This window comes from Gracilinanus agilis, chromosome 4 (assembly GCF_016433145.1).
Source record: "Gracilinanus agilis isolate LMUSP501 chromosome 4, AgileGrace, whole genome shotgun sequence".
Classification (NCBI taxonomy): Eukaryota; Metazoa; Chordata; class Mammalia; order Didelphimorphia; family Didelphidae; genus Gracilinanus; species Gracilinanus agilis.
In genome coordinates, this window is record NC_058133.1 from 499,255,410 (window position 1) to 499,273,645 (window position 18,236).

Here is an 18,236-nt window from a genome sequence, read left to right on the forward strand (position 1 = left end):
GTACGCGGCCAGGGAATACATTTGAGTTCAAACAACTTGTCATATGACAGAGAATCCTCTCCACCTCCAGAGAAAGAACTGTTGGAGTCAGAAGGCAGATCAAAGCAGATGATTTCCCACTTAACTTCATTTGGCTTTTTTGTTTTATATGATTATTCTCGAACAAAAATGAACGATATGAAAAACGGTTTTGTGTGATAATACATGGATGACCCAGATCGAATTCCTTGCCAACTCCGGGAGGGGTAGAGAAGGGAGGGAGGGAGACAATTTGGATTATTTAGCTTCAGAACTCTTATGCGGAAATGTGTTATTGTGTGTAATCGGTAAAAATAAAATATCTTTATCATAATGTAATATATAAATATAAAAAGGTAATATAACTTTAAAATAAAAATAATAGATGTGCATAATTATAGCATATGTGTATTTATATGTGCATCTATGCATGCATATGTGTATAACAATTAGGTCCATCATGTGTATCTATGAACTAGATATGTGTATAGAGAGATTATTTACTTTATATACTATATACATATAATATATTTAACCATAGCCTATTCCGGTTTGATTTGGATGTAGCGGCAAACATCCTTCAAGAACTCTCCCAAAGAGGAATCACCTGCCTTGGGAGGGAGTGAGCTCCCCATTGACTGAGGACATTAAAGGGGAGATTCCCACGCAGGTCCATGTCACACTAACAGCCTTTTAAGGTCTCTCCCAATGCTGGGATTCTATGACCGGGAATGTCACAGGTGAACGTGTCTTCTCCAGAGTGCCCCAGCAGGTGGGACTGGATTTCCTCTTTTTATGTAAGAGGACCCTGAGTTCTGAAGATGGCAGAAGGTCCTAGACCTAGACGTGGGCTGGAGCCAGCTCAGGTCACCTGCCTGGTTGTTAAATTTTCTATGTGAACATTTTACACCTTGGAAATCAAAAAATGCTACATTCAGGGTTTAATTTATCGTTTTGTTGATTTCTAGACTTAAGAAAGTGATGGAGAAAATGTTAATAATACAAATTAAACATAAAAGTATGTCCTCGACATTTTTTTTTCTGGAGAGCTGATTGTTAAATACGGAATGGCATTCCCCTGGCTCTATAGCATTAATCTCAGGGAGTATAGGACAAAGAGATGAGGATGCCTCAGGGCAGCCCATCCCTAGGCAGCATGCGCCCTCGAGAAGATGGATGGCAAGTGTCTTCTTCACTTTTAAATGATGGTACTATGCCATCTGCTCTCCCCCACTGTGCCTAATGTAAGAGTGTGAGCTGCATAAATCTCAATTAATAAGAAGGAAAAGGCAAACAATAACACACCAAGTTCAGAACGACAGCTCAGGCAACCCGTTAAAAACTGGTGTTGGAGCAGAGCAGCGTGGACCCACCGAGTTCTGGGTTCGGCTCAGCTCTACCCATGTCCTCTCAGCTCAGGCTCTGGTCTGAGTCAGAGGTTAAGCCAGCAGGTCTACCTCCTCCATCACCAGAGTTAAGGCCATGATAGCAGGGGGTAGAGGATGGAGGGATCTCATTTTAAATGAGTATTACAGAGTGCAGATGCTACAAGCTTTAGATCCAGACACCCAAGAAGTCACATAGTAGAGTAGAAAAGAACCTAAGGTGATGGAATAAGAGATCAAGAAGCTAGACTCGAGAGTGTCTGATCTGGTTTGGGGAAGGGGCATGATTCTGATGTCAGATACTCTGATGCAATGCATAGAATGCTGGGTCCAGAAGAACCACCGGACAGGAATCGCAGAAGAAAACATCTGCTTGAACACCTGGGTTGATGAGGACATGATTGGGGATGTAGACTCAAAAGGACCACACCAATGCAACTATCAGTAATATGGAAATAAGTCTTGATGGATGACACATGTTAAACCAGTGGAAATGCGAGTTAGCTATAGGGGGGAGTTTGAGGGGATGAAGGGGAAAGTAAAAACATGAATCATGGAACCATGGAAAATTTTTCTAAAAATAAAAAAAATTAATAAAAAAAGAAAAGAAAACCTGAGTTCAAATCCTGCCTTAGGTACTAACTAGCTGTCTGACACTGGGCAAGCCACATAATCTCTATCCATCTCATTTTCCTCAACTATAAAATGGAGATAACAATAAAACTTAAATTTCAGAGTTGTTGTGAGGATCAAATGAGATGAGAATTATAAAGCACTCAATACGGTGCCTGGCTCAGATTAGATGCTATGTAAACGTTAGGTAGTATTAGCCCCATTTTACAAATATGGAAACTGAGGCTCAGAGATGTGAAAGGATAACATCATCATCATCATCGCTAACTGAATGGGGATGGTAATGGGATCTACCCTTATAGGGTTGTTGTAAGGATCAAATAATATTGTATATGTAGGTATATATGTATATAATACATATATATGTATATTGTATATATATACAATTAGTTCATGTGTGTATTTATATATATATATATATATATGTGTGTGTGTGTGTGTGTATTTGATCCTTACAACAACCCTATGAGGGCAGATCCTATTACCATCCCCACTTTAAAAGATTGGGAAACCAAGGCTGATAGCAGTTAAACTACCAGTCCAAGAAAGCAAAAATTCATTACTCTGGCCTTTGGACTTTGGAAAGAAGGAACCTAGAGAGAAATGTTTTTCTTGTGCACACACTCACATACACACACCACCACCACCAATGAGAATAATTGAGGTGAATAAAATCTGGTATTAGAAAAAGACCAGAAGAAACAACCACAGGTTGCCCATATAATGGCGCCTCAATAAAGGTGTTCAATGGATTGCCCATTCTAAGACAGATTCAGTAGAAAGAGAAGATAATTAACTATAAACCTAAGGAAAAAAATTCTTCATATTGTCTTAATACTTCATTGATGCTCTTTTTTTGTCTATCAGAAGTAGTTTTCACCCCACTATGGAATCCTCCCTGGTAACAATCCAGGTAAAAACACACCAATCATATTTGAGAGTGTAGATAACATTTTGCCCACTACCTCGCATCATCAATGCTCAGGATTCAAGAGAGATTATAACATTAATCCATGCATCAAATACTACAGTCTACCATGCTGTTCCTAGAGCTCCTGACTCAGGCCATGCACACGGGTGGTATAAATTAAGTGCCCCTCCTGGTACAATAAATCCCTCCTGCATTCTTCTGAAGAGGAGCCCGTTATAAAAACATTCTTCTGCCAAGTGAAGTCATCTATTATGGAATACCACAAATGGGTCACAACTCCCTTGGCCCTGGCATATAGCCCCCAAATGAATCCATGCCTTCATCTAGTGGCTCTTGCTAGGTCCCTGCTGTATTTTCTATCTCTGATGAGACCTGGATCCCCCATCCGGAAGCTGACCAGTACAATAATGCAAAAGACATCAAGTGGGTGTTTTGTCGCCAAGAACAATTTCACGGGCCAGTTTAATTTGTCCTTGTTGCTTCCAGTTAGGGTCCCCCTTGAATAATTAGACAACATGACTTGTTTCATCAAATCCTCCAGGTCCCAGAGCAGCTGCAATCTGCACAGGTGGTCCATGAGCTTGTTGACAGCAACCCATTGCAGCTAATTTCCAAATAAGTGAGTGGTGCCTGGCTTTTATAAGAGGGGAGTTTTGTGTCATTTCTTTTTCTTATTTTTTAAGAAGGAGGAATCTGCTATGAGCAGGGTAATTCCCTCGTTCACCCCTCTTTTCTCAAACAATAACAACAACAACATAAAACAACCTTACCTTACATCTTAGAATCAGTACTGTGTATTGGTTCCAAGGAAGGAAAGTGGTAACGGCTAGGCAATGGGGGTTACATGACTTGCCCAGAATAACACAGCTAGGAAATGTCTGAGGTCAGATTTGAACACAGGATCTCCCATCTATAGGACTAGATCTCTATCCACTAAGCCACCTAGCTGCCCCCTGGCCATATCTCTTAAAAAGAAGCCCTTTGAAGTCTGACAGACCATACATTTATAAATGATGCTGGGAGAAATAAAGGAGCTGGGTTCAAATCTTGCTTCGTTACTTTATTAACTGTACAATCTTGGACAATTTACTTGTTTTGTCCTCTTTGAAATGAGGGTGTGGGGTAAGATAGCATTCAAGGACCTTAATAGCTCTAAGGACTGAAAACCAAAGCCTCAAGGTGATGGAATGTTGCAAGGAGAAATTAAGATGATGCCCCTCACTAGTGAGGCTCCCTGCCTCCCTCATGAGCCATAGAAGAAACTCTCATTTTTTCCACTCTCTTTTCTGAAATTTAGTGGCAGTGACCTGAACCCATGAACATTTCCTAAGGACCTGGGTTATTACAATCCCCTCATCCCACCCCCCACCCCCACCTACACCAGGTCTAGAAGATCTGAGTTCTACCTAATAATATCACAGTTCTAGAGTGGGAGGAGATCTCAAGAGAGCCACCTAGTGCCAGCCATCTCATTTGACCTATGAGGAACCTGGGGACAAAGAAGATTAAATTATTCATTAGAGATCACATAAATAATAAGTGTCCAAAGTAGGTCTTGGGGCAGCTAAAGGGCTTAGTGGATAGAGCACCAGGCCTGGAGTCAGAAAGACTTATCTTCCTGAGTTCAAATCTGACCTCAGGCATTGACTAGTTGTATGACCTTGGGCAAGTCACTTAACCCTGTTTGCCTCAGTTTCCTCATCTGTAAAATGGGTTTGAGAAGGAAATGGCAAAGCACTTCAGGATCTTTGGCAAGAAAACCCAAATGGGTTCATGAAGAATTGGATGCAGTTGAAAAATGACTAGAGTAATGAAGGATTTAAACTCAGATCCAATGGCTCTAAGAACCCAGGCATTTTCTACTATACATATGGTATAGGACCATATTCTATCATTTTGGTGATCTTAGGCAAGGAATTTCCCCTCTCTGGACCTCAAGTCCAACCCCCTCATTTTAAGGATGATGGACTTGGACTAGTTTATCTCTAAGATTCCTAGTAGCTCTAAAAATGTTATGTCATCCAAAGCAGAGTCATAATTAGTGATTGTTCTACCTAGGACAAGCAGCCCAAAATGCACCTAATGCCACTGGCATGAAGCATATATTTAATTCAGTAAGAATTAGAAAAAAGTGGAGAAATAGCAAGGAAGAGAAAATGTTAGCAAGTCACCTAGTGTCTTCCTATTATAACTAATTACTCCAGCTAATGAGGCGCTAAACTTAATTGTTTCTACACTATTGAAAGATTCTGAGATATTGGTTAACCTCTAAATTGAACTCTGGCTAAATATGGCAGACTAGGGCAAAGCCCCCTTTGCCTCACCATAGAGCAATTTTGCTTAAAATTATGATCACAGAAATCTACTCTATTTGATAAAACAGATGAAAAATGAGAAAGATAATGGGATTCTAATGAGATAGATTTCAAGATGTAGCTCAAGTCTCAGCTCCTACTTGAAGCCTTTTCTAGACACATCATACCCCATCCTAACTCATGGCTCCTTTTCTATCTTATATTGATTTTGTACATAACATATATATCAAGGACCCCCCAATAGCATGAAATCTCCTTGAGGACAAGGCTTACTTTACTTTTGCTCTTGTATTCCCAGCACCTAACATGTATGGCTGTTCAGTTATTTCTAGTCATGTCCAACTCTTCTGAAGTGGTTTGTTATTTCCTTCTTCAGCTCATTTTATAGGTGAGGAAACTGAGGCAAATGGAATTAAATGTCTTGCCCAGGGTCACACAGCTACTGTCTGACATCAGATTTGAACTCATGAAGATGATACCACCTAGTTGGTCTACTTAGCCCATAGTAGGTGCTTAATAAACACGTGTTGATTAAATAATGATTTTTTAAAATTTCCATTCTACAAAATTTAATTAATATTTATTTGTCCAAACATTTCAATTTAGAGATGAGGAAATTGAAATCAAGAGGTTCAAGTGAAGGCCACCCATATGGTTAGCAACAAAGGCAGTGTTTGAATGCAGGACCTCTAACTCCAAATCCAATCCACTTTCCAGTGCACCATGCTGCCTCTGGATTGGTCTAATGTGTTCAGTATTTGTGCAGATGGGCAGATTAGCCTGGTGGTACTGGGATATTGGGCGTCTCAAATGAGTTCATGTGTGTAATAGGGCACTGTATAAATAGGAACCATTATCATCATCATCCCTATCATTGCCAATTATTATCATTGTCATTTTCATCATCATTATCTTATTATCATAGTTATAATTATCATAATTATCATAGTCATTATGATTATGATTATCATTATAAGTATTGGTATCATCACTATTATCATCATCATTATCATCATCATCATTATTGGTATTGTCATCATCATTATTATCATCATCGTTATTATCATCATTATTGGTATTATTATCATCATCATTATTATTATTGTCATTATTGGTATTATCATCATCATTATTATCACCTTCATTATTGGTATTATTATCATTATCATTATTATTGTCATCATTATTATTGTCATTATTGGTATTATCATCATCATTATTATCAACTTCATTATTGGTATTATCATCATTATTATTATCATCATTATTGGTATTACCATCATCATCATTATTATTGTCATTATTGGTATTATCATCATTATTATCATCATCGTCATTACTGGTATTAACATCACCATCATAATTATCATTATCATAACCATTGTCACTGTCGTTATTACTATTAATAGAATTACCCCAAGGATCTCCTCTGTCCATCAGGATGGTCTGGTTAGGAGGCAGGTGTTTCACACAACAAAGTATTTCTTCTCCTCGGTATCTCAACCCCCTTTGAACATGTCTGTGGGCAGAAGCTCAGACATTCCCTGAGTTCCTAATTGGAGCAGAAAAGTTTGCTCCGGTCACCTTGCATTTGCTGAGTGAAGAATTTCATTACTAAGAGAGCCTCTGCAGTGTACATTTAAAAAAGGATAAGAATTTCAAGAAAGAGTCCAAATGCCATCTGCACTAAGGAAGAGAAGGGCGCAGATTTTGCTATTAGCTTTTCCCCTGGAGAATTGTAAAAACTATGAATCAACAATCATGCTAAATAACTCTCCATATTAACTGTTTCAGGAAAGGGAGCCTCAGTTCATTATTATGTCCTGAAGGACACTGAGGAAGGGGAACATCTGTGTGGCCAGGGTTTAGGGAGGGAGGGTAAAATCATGGGATCATGTATTTAGAATTAGAGCAATCCTAGTCCAATATGTCATTTTACCGATGGGGACATTGAGGCCAAAAGAGTTTTATATAACTTGTCTAAGGTCACAAAAGTTACAAGCACAGAGATGAGATTTGAACTCAGATCCCCTGACTCTAGAATAAGTTATCTTTTCAATATACCATGTTGTGGCACAGATTAATGAAGAGATGCTCTAGGAGGACAAATTTTCAAAAATAGTGTAAGAAAGAACTTCCAAACAATTAGAGCTAAAAGAACAGGCTGACTCTTGAGGGAGTGAGCTTATTGGCTTGGGAATTGTTCAGGTAGAGACTGGAGAACCACCTATCAGGCTACTATAAAATTTGTGGGAAAAATCAATGGGAACCCAGATTAGAGTGACTAGAAGGCATGAGGAAAATAAAAAAGAGATGGGAAAAATTCCCAAATGGATGGGAGGCTGGACATGATGATCCTCTAGAAATACCCATTCTAAATTTAAGACTTTATTCACTGGTTTTAACATATTCTTGGGGCAAGAAGACACTAGCTTGAGTCTAAGGAATATCAGTTATAAATTGGGTGGCCTTGCTGCAAATCACCGAATTTCTATGAGCCTGACTTTTTGAAATGGAAACAATGATGCTTTTCATGCCACCTAATTCTTACGAGGTGACCAGGAGAGACTGTATTCTCAGAATCAAATGAGAATGTTTCTTTATAATAGAAAGTCTACTGAGGGACAGCTGGGTGGTTCAGTGGATTGAGAGCCAGGACTAGAGATGAGAGGTCCTAGGTTCAAATCTGGCCTCTGTGTGACCCTAGGCAAGTCACTTAACCTCCATTGCCTATCCCTTACTACTCTTCTGCCTTGGAACTAATACATAGTATTGATCCTAAAGCAGAACGTAAGGGTTTAAAAAAACAATAGAAAGTCTATTTAGAGATGATTTTTGTAATTATTCTTCTTCCTGGGGTGTAAGTAAAGGCTAATAAAGGAAACATGCACTTGGCAACCAATTTAGGAACAGGGTTGGATTTTAAGTAAGAGGAAAGAGACCTTACTCCTTACAAACTCTATGACCTCTGGCAAAGTCATTTTTTGAGCCTCAGTTTCCTCATCTGTAAAATGGAAGGGATTGGACTAGATGAGCAGTAAGGTCCCTTCTATCTCCAAATATATGTCCCTATGATCCCATTTATTGAGCATCCCCAGGATAGCCATTCTGGAATACTGAGTCCAGACCATTCGAAGGAGACTCTGTCCTGGTTCAGATGTGAATTGTGAATGATGGGGCGATGTCAGCATCAGTGAGACTCATAGTCTGGCCAGTGAGTCTATGATGTATCTGAAAGAAAACCTCTTTTGACATCTTGGGAAATATCAGGATTAATAAAATGCTATGACTTGCTCCTTTCTTCTACTGAAGCATAATTAGAAGGGCTGAAGTTATCTTGTCTGCTTAGAACAGGTTTCAGAAAATTCCCTCGCTTTTCGAGCAATAGCAAAACGGTGAATCAGTTAATTGGTAGAAATATCTTAGACTTTTTTCTATTTTTTTAATAGGCATTTCCCAACCTGGAAAAGCAAAAGAAGGATAAATTTCACTAGTATCTTATTTGATGGGGAAAAATGATCTCAGTCTCCTTTTCTGTTGGCTCAGAAGCAATTTCTCTAAAGCCCACTCATTTAATGCAGTATCTACCCTCCTGCTCCATCCCTTGCTCCTCCAGACCCAGACAGCAGGAAGCTTAATGAGCTCCAGGCCTTTATCAGGTTCTGCCAGCAGGATCCAGGCTCCCTGCACTTGGACCAGACTGAGTGGAGAAAAGGGATAGTAAAATTCCACCTGCTCCATTTCAGAAGATAGAATCAAGGAAACTGATAGTAAGAATCCAGAAGAACCAGCAAGTAAAGAAAGGGATAAAGAAACTGATGATGAAGGAATGATTGAATTCTATATGGATTTCCCTCAAGAAATGGGAGATGAAATGATAGAGATAACAGATAAGGTGATGGATCAGGATAATGGCAAGAAGGTGGTGGCCATAGTGTCCTATAGTGGGGAATTTCAGAACTCCATTGACTTACTCGCAGAAGCCATCAGAGCAAATCCTTGTTTGGCCATTTATGTGCCAAGAGAGCCAATATGTTTGTAAAACTCCAAAAGCCCAATGCTGCTAGCAGAGATTGTGATAGAACTATTGAAATAAACCTTGACTCTGCTCAGCCTCCTAAGTGTCATGAGAAGGACTCCTCGGCCGCTGGGAGGAGTTGGCCCCTGATCTTGCCATCCCTTATAAATTGGACTATGATGAAGATGCCAGTGATGTTGCTGAAGGAAATGTAGCCCAGGGCCCAGAAGATTAGTGACCAATTGGCGAAAATATGAAAGAAAATGGGAGGAGGGAGAGATAAAAGAAAGGACTGAATGGGTGAGGAGCATGAGCCAAGCCAAAGGAAGGAAGGAGCCCAGAGAACTGGAGGATCCCAGGTTGGCTCTTTCCCCTGTTTTCCTGGAGACCTGACTAGGATCTTTAGAAGCATGTCTGGCATCAGAAGGGCCATGCCTGGCATGGCAGTAAAGGCAGAGCTCAGTGAAATCCTTAGTGACCCAGAAGTGCTTGCAGGTGGTGTTCCAAGATGTGGTGAACCCTCATCTGTCCAATTATAAGAGCAACCCAAAGGTAATGAGTCTCCTCAACAAATTGTCTGCTAAATCCGGAGGTCAAGCACAAATGTTCTTTTAACAAATAAAACCTTTATTGAAGCAAAAACAACCCAGGCCGCCTAATGGATCTCAAGTACACTAATTCAAACAAAATCTCCCTCTGATCTTCTTGTGAAGAAAGTTGGGGTGCTCAGAAGATGATCTTCCCCTCCTCCTTCCTGAATGCCACAGAACATTTTACAGTGATTGGCTGGCCATTAGTCTCTCAGATAATGTTGTCCTACTCAGAATCACAGACTTAAGAAACATAAAAGCATTTTTCTAAAACATTAGAATTACTTAAAGAAGAAAGGGAAGGTAGTGCATAAAATTATTTTCTTTACTAATCATAATAGTTTTCCTTTGGACTTGATTAGATGTCAGGGTGAGAAAGAAAAGACTTATATTAAACATTTCTTATACAGTCAAGGAGGAAAATTGGTCTAATCAGAGAGAGGAATAGTCCTCATTTGACTATGTAAAATTAGAAATGGGTTCATAACTATTGGGGCATTTTGATTTTTTCTTTAAATTCTGATGAGCCTTAAAAATGCCTGTTTTAATAATTCGACTTACTATATCCCAGATGCTGTGCCAAGGATTTTATAATTATAATTTCATTTGAGCCTCACAATAACCTTGGGAGATAAGAGCTATAGGGATCCCCATTTTACATATGAAGAAACTGATGCAAACAGAGGTTAAATGACTTGCCTCAGGTCACCTGGCTAGCAGATATATGAGGTCAGACTTGAATTTATATCTTCCAAGACCTTGCACTGTATGCATTGGACCACCTAGCTGCCAATTTTTTAAGTTCTATTTTTAAAATTTTTTCCATGGTTACATAATTCTTGTCATCTCCCCTCTTCCCTTCCCTCTCCCAGAGTTGACAAGCAATTCCACTGGGTCATACATATATTATCACTCAAAATCTATTTCCATATTATTCATTTTTATAATAGAGTCATCTTTTAAAACCAAAACCCCAAATCCCATACCCACACAAACAAATGATAAATCGTATGTTTTCTTCTGCATTTCTACTCCTACGGTTCTTTTTCTCGATGTGGATAGCCTTTTTTCTCATAAGTCCCTTAGAATTGTCCTGGATCATTAGCTGCCAGTTTGGATGGCAAAACCAAATATGGGACCTCCAATGTTATAGCAAGTACCTAGGCAGAGACTAGAACTGTCTGAAGCAGTTTTTCCCCCTAAACTCTGACCTTCCATCTTAGAATCAATACTGTATTTTGGGTGCAAGACAGAAAAGCAGTAAGGAGTAGGCAGAGGTTAAATAACTTGCTCAAGGTCACACAGCCAGGAAGTTTCTGAGGTCAAATTTGAACCCAGAACCTCCTTTCTCTAGACTTGGCTTCCTCTTCATGGAGCCACCCAGCTGCTCCTTGCACCAATTTTTAATGCGTTGTCTCTCCATGCCTAGGCGGGTGTATTGTGGGTAGGAAGAGAAACAACCAAATCAGGCATCGTGATGGAGGACGTGTTTTGGGGGATGCTCTGGTGAGACTGGACTACACCATGCAACCTCGGCTTCTCTTTTGGCCAATAGATCATGTTAATACAACAACTTTCTTGTATTTCTGGATAGGGAAAGGAAGGAAGAAGTCCTTTGCTTTCTTCATGGATGTGTACTGATTTCTCTTCCCCAACAACAGATATCTGCTCTCTCTAGGGTCCACATTTTCAAGTGTTTTCCACAGTCTGGTTTTCTCCCTTTTTAATGGACCAGAAATATCTCTTATACAGTCAATATTACCAAAGGTAATATTTTTCAAAGGTTACCTAACTATGTAAGCATTGTATAGAATAATTGGTTTAATGTATGGATATAGATAGTGATATATATAGATAGTGACATTTTTATACATATATGCATGCGTGGAAGATAGAAGATACAGTGGATAGAGCACCAAGTGTAGAGTCAGGAAGATCTGAGTTCAAATCTGGTCTCTGACACTTGATAATTGGGTCATCCTGGGCAAGTCACTTAACCCCTATTTACCTTAGTTCCTTATGTGTAAAATGGGGAACTCAATGGAGAAGGAAATGACAAACCACCCCAGTATCTTTGCCAAAAAAAACCCATGGCAAAAGTTCATGGAGTCCCCTAGAGTCAGACAACACTGACTCAATAAATAAATAAATAAATAAATAAATATATATATATATATATATACATATATAAAACAACATATATTTGCATGTGCATTTATATATACATATGTATTTTAACACATATGCATCCATGTAAGTGTGAATGTGTGCATACCCTTATCTTCAGTCAAAATATTTCATTTTGATTCAATGGGACCCAACATGACTTTTTTTTAAACATGGAGGGAGGAATTCCTGATTTTATATTTTTTTACTTGGGAAATATCCCTTAAAAGCCATATTCAAATTAATTCTCATATTTTAGGGAAGGAGGGCATGATGATTGAATTAATGGATATGTAAACACACAGGGGAATTTGGTTGTATGATCCAATATTTTTGAAATGTGATTTATAGATTAAATTTGTGATTCAAAACTAAAACCCCACAATATCTAAAGCCTGGCTCTCAGGGTAGAGAGTGCATTTCAAATATTAATGGGGGGTCTAAATCTGTTTTCTTTTTCAGTTCAACCTTTTGCACTCAAAATTCATGAGTGTTTATTGATTTAGGCAACCTTCCCAGGACACCTGCACTGTGGGTTCTTTTTGTTCAATTTTAATATGCCCTGCCTTATCAATTATTAACTGGCTAAAGTGAAAGCCACATAAATCTCCTGCTCTAACCAAAGAGAATGACTCAGGTTGTTGTTGGGTTTTCCTGGAAATGTGGTGTGTGGAGGCACCAAGGGATTTAGAAGCCCCAAAGCTTCACACAAAAGGCATCAATGGATGTGGGAATCTCAGCTGATTTCTTGAGTTCTGCAGCAAGGGCACACACAGGAAGCTAACTTTGGTTCAATTCAATTCAATTGATCTTTCTTAAAAATATATTTATTACAGTCTTTTTTGTCTTTACATCATAAGTATTTCCCATATCCAGCCCAAGACAAAAGAAATTAGTCAAGCAAAAAACAGACTGATGCACAGTTTGTCTGATAATGTAAATGTTATTCTGTTTGGGGAGTCTCCATCTCTCCTCTGTGAGTGAGAGTGAATGTATCTTACCCTTTCTCTCAGATTTTCATTGGTTTGGGAAACAGGATGTTCTCTGCTTATGCAGAATTCAACTTCCTTTGGGTGATCTTAAAATTGGTACTTTTGTTTTTATATCATCTCTATTTCCTGTCATGTTTCTCTCCCATCCAGAGAGTCATCTTCATCACAAAAAAAATAAAAAGTAAAGTATATAAGCATTCTTAAAATGCCTACAATGTCCCACACACTGTGCTGGGCTCTGGAGTTACAAAAAGAATGAGAAAGAGGTGAGTCTTTCAGTAAAACTAAGAAACACAGTCAACTGAGTCTGACAGTATATGTAACAGTCCACACTTACAGTCCCCAACTTCTGCAAAGAAGGAAGTTCATTTTCCTCATATTTTCTTTAAAGCTGGTATAATTGCATAGCATTTAGTTTCCTTTTTCCCCCAACAATCATTTCTTAAACACCTGTTAGACACTAGACTAGTACAAAAACTGAAAGCAAACAATCTCTGCCCTCAGGCAGATTACCTTCGATAGAGGTGAGGTTGGGATTAGTAAAATCAAAATAAAAACAGCATTTTACATACATGTGAAATCAGAGTATGTAGCCCTTGTCCTCCCTACTTTCCAAGTTAACGAGAATTCCCAGAAAGATGTGATATGCTCCAAGTATCTATGGCAACTGAGCAGACTTTAACAAGCGTTCACAAGGACCCATGACGTTTGAAGTTGGCATTGGAGAGAACTCTAGGATGAGGGATATAGAAAATCCATCTTGGATGAACTGTGTAGAACAGGGAGGATCATATTGCCAGCTGAGGAGGACCGTCCCCTGACACTGTGCTCATTCTCCACCTGTAGTATGCAGGTTGCTGTCCAAGGTGACAACCATTGGGAATGGCGAGCAATGCCAATGGATGCCTCTGATTGTGGAGTGGACTGGTGAGCCATGCCCATACCCAGTCCTGCTTCCTTCCTTTTCTTCTTCTTTGTTCCTGGGTGGGGAGTGGCCCTCCATTAATTGCCCAAACATCCACTTTCTATTCTAATGCTCCTCCCTCTGAGCCTACAAAGGGATGGAATCCAGGGAAAAGAAGCTTATTTTGCTCCCTACTGGCTGCAGCACTTCTGCCCTACCGCCAAACTATTCTAAATGAGCTTATTTCCCTTCCCATTTAAACGAAAAATGGGTGACTGCCAAATTCTGATTGGCTAATGTATCTTATTTTTTTTCTGGCTTGGGACCATATTTGTAGAGAGGAAATGGTTTGCCCTTAAAGAGAAAGGAGACATTTTTACTCTTTATTCTGAGGTGAGGTGGGGAGAAGGTCCTGAATCTCCATCAGTGAAAGCATACCAATCATCACAATACTGCAGAATACTAAGAAGCCATAAAAATAAACCCAAGAACAGTCCCCAAGGAAGATGATGGCTGGAGGAGAATGGCTGCAGGAGAGATTTGCAGTGAGGCCATTTACATGTAGTTGGTTAGCAAGCTGGAACGATTTCTAGTACCAGCTCATTTTATAGAGGAGGGAACTGAGGCTCAAGAAAACTAAGTGATTTATAGGATCATGTATTTAGAGCTGAAGGCTCTTCAGAGGCCATCTAGTCCAATTTATTCCTTTTACAACTGAGGAAACTGAGGCTCAGGGAGGTTTTACCCAAGATTCCACAGCCTATCATCATCAGAGAGATAGGTTTTGAATCTCCAGAATCAGAAATATTTCTCCTCCTTTCTCCAAAGGTGAAAGTAAAGCTCGATTAAGAGGTTAAACTTTTCACTCAAAATTTTTAGAGCTAGTAATTTAGAGATCAGACTCAAGGCCAGGTCTTTTGACTGAGGCTTCTGTCTTTCCAATACATCATTCTGATATTATATATTTTGACTCTGGGGCCACAAGATCCCCAATCAGCAGAGACAGATTAAGTGCTAGTCATCAGTCTACTTACTAAGGGTTAGACAATTTAGGAGGATTTATAGTGAGAATTTAGAAAACAAAGTTTTCTGGTTGAATTTTTGCTCTAAACCACTGATTTAACAAGTATAAAGAACTCCCAATAAAGATGCTCCATCTATCATTTCAAATCCCAAAATTCCCTGGAACTTGGAGGTTTTTAGTGTTGTCTGAAGCACTTAGAATCTAAATCACTCGGCCTGGATCATTAACCAGCATGGCTCAGGGACAGGACTTGAACTTGGGCCTTCTTGATTCAATGGTCAGCTCTCTTCCCATAATAAGAAAATCCAATTAATCACCACATCCTATTCCTGGAGACAGTCTCTAGTTGAGATTTTATTACCAACATATACATATTTTTAACTTAAACAACAGCATTCAGCAAGACACCTCAGAGAACAAAAATGAATGATGAAAAGGATGCTGGAATTTGAGGCATGAGATATAAGGCATAGATTCAAATAAAAGTTTATATTACTTGCTTGGAAAATCTTTTCATTCTTCTACACCTAAATTTCCTCATCTGTAAAATAGAAGGTTAAACCAAAGCAAGGGAATCTATGAACTAGAGCATTGATTCCCAAAGTGGGCGCCACTGCCCCCTGGTGGGTGCTGCAGCAATCCAGGGGGACAGTGATGGCCACAGGTGCATTTATCTTTCCTATTATTTGCTATTAAAATAAAAAAATAATTTCCAGGGGCATTAAGTAATATTTTTTTCTGGAAAGTGGGCGGTAGGCCAAAAAAGTTTGGGAACCACTGAACTAGACCATGGGCTCTTAACCTAGGGTCCAGGATCTTGGTGTTATATATATATATATATATATAATAACTATATTCCCATGTATTTGGTTTACTGTGTAATCCTTTATATTTTATTTTATTCATTTAAAACATTTTGAGGAGTGGTCCTAAGGCTTTATTAACTAGATGAACAAAAAGATCCATGATACAAAAGATGTTTAGAACTCTGGAAATAAATGATCCTTACAATTCTTTCTTGTTCTAAATCTGAAGTCTCACCTCCTCCCAATAGGTAAATTCTATAGTGGCTATCTATGATTTCCTTTTATCAGTAAGGTGTGTTATTTAGAATTTCTGGGGTTCTATTTAGAAGTATTAAGCCTCAACATATGTAGATATATGACAAACTTCCTGGGGACATGTGGGGGACTTTGAAACTACATTTTCCATGGTCCAATGGGTTTCCTATTTTGGATGACGTCTTCAAGGTAAAGCCTGGCTTTAAATATTGGGAAGTCGGGTTTGACTCTCTCTTGGCTACCTGAGCATGCTCTTTTGCTATGCAGACAAGATGGGGGAAGGTAGGGAACGTAATGGCTGAGGCAGCAATTTGAAATTTTTACAGGCGAGTGGTCGATTTTATTCTACCAACATGGGCCTAAATAAAATATTAGTTTTCTTCATAATATCAACCTTCATCATTTTAAAAAATAACAAAAGTGTTTCTTCATTCCCAGGCATTGATAGTATGGTATAGTGGATAAGATACAAGACATGGAGACAGGGTATGGGTATGAATCTGGCTTCAAACCTTGTAACTGAGTGATTCCAGGCAAGTCACTTAGCCTCTGGGCCTCAGTTTCTCCCTGTGTAAAATGGGAGAGAGAAGTAGATTTAATGACCTCTATGATTCCTTCTTGACCTAATTCTATGATTCTTTAAATCTTTGCTTTAACTGAGATCTCTCTCATTTGACTCTCCCCCATCCTGTCACAATCTCCATCTCCTTACTTGAATCTCTTCTCCTACCACACCCCCTAGACCACATCAAGTCTACCAGAGGTCCCTTCCATCATTCAGTCTTTTCCACCTCCCTCAGGATATTAGTTCCATCTTGCCTAAACTAGATTATTTTCCTACTTCAGACATAACAGTTTATAGCAGTGATTCCCAAAGTGGGCACCACTGCCCCCTGGTGGATGCTGCAATGATCCAGGGGGGTGGTGATGGCCACTGGTGCATTTATCTTTCCTATTAATTGCTTTTAATTCCTAATTAATTGCTATTAAAATTTTTTAAAATTAATTTCCAGGGGCACTAATATTTTTTTCTGGAAAGGGAGTGGTAGGCCAAAAAAGTTTGGGAACCACTGGTTTACAGCATCAAAGCTTCTCTTTCCAGACCACTCAAACTTCTGCTAAACCTTCCTTTTAACACACCTGACTCATCTCCAACATTCACTTTCTATATTTTTGCTCCCAGCCTCGAAGACCCTGCTAGAGGAAGTCACAGACCTGCCCATTAGATGTATGTTTTCACCTTCAATCTGCCTTCAACTTTTGTGTGGCTGTCCACAGTTCCATTATTTACCACCTAGAATACTGTATCTAGTCATTATTTCTGACATTCTGCTATCTCCTTAATTTTCCAATCGCTCAGATTCCTTTCATGCTCAATGGATGATAACACCTCCTACTTTAACATGTCAGGAATTCCTTCAAGTATTTCCTTCTTAGTCTCAACATATCACTATCCAGACATCTATCCTTCCTTTGAGTTTTCTCTCCTTTCTAAACCCAGTTCCCATTTCTAGATTGTACTGGTCTATGCATATACTCAAAAGAATTCTCACTCCAAATTACCCAAAAGAATTCTCACTCCAAATTACTCACCCAGCATTTACTTGAAGATATCCAAAGAAGAGAAACCTATCACCTCTGAAAGTAGTCCATTCCACTGTTTGATAACTGTGATTGTTAGGAAATTTTCCTTTAAACAAACCTAAATTTGGTACTTTGCTCTTCATTCTGCCCTCTGAGGCCGAGTGACAATGCTGATCCCTATTTCATATGAGAGCCTCTCATCTACTTGAAGAGAGTTTTAAACCCCCCCCACCCCCGCATGAGTCTTCTTTTCTTTATGTTCAACATACTCAGTTTCTTTAACTAGTCTTTATTACTTACTGTTATATTGAAACTCTGGGAGCAGAGAGTCTCATCCTTGATTGACGGGCGAGAACCCTTGGATCTTGGAATGTTCCCAGAGGCCAAGAGGACAGGGGAGAAGGCGGTTGGCCCAGGGTGGTATAAATACCCTGGCAGCCCTGACTTTGGTTCCTTTTCTTCCCTTGGACTTGAGATCTGTGGATCCTGGTCTTTTGGGGATTGGTGACTTGCTTGGATCAACCTTGCAAGATCCTCCTGTCTTGTACCTGACTAGTACTGTCAACCCGTACCCAGACCATCAATCTTCTGGTTCTACTGCCCTAGATATTAGGA

General features: G+C 39.3%; 1 pseudogene; it reads left to right on the top strand.

Annotated features, from left to right (window-relative positions):
• Positions 1-749: 749 nt before the first annotated feature.
• Positions 750-9,915, top strand: LOC123246830 (annotated as a pseudogene).
• The last annotated feature ends 8,321 nt before the right edge of the window (positions 9,916-18,236 follow it).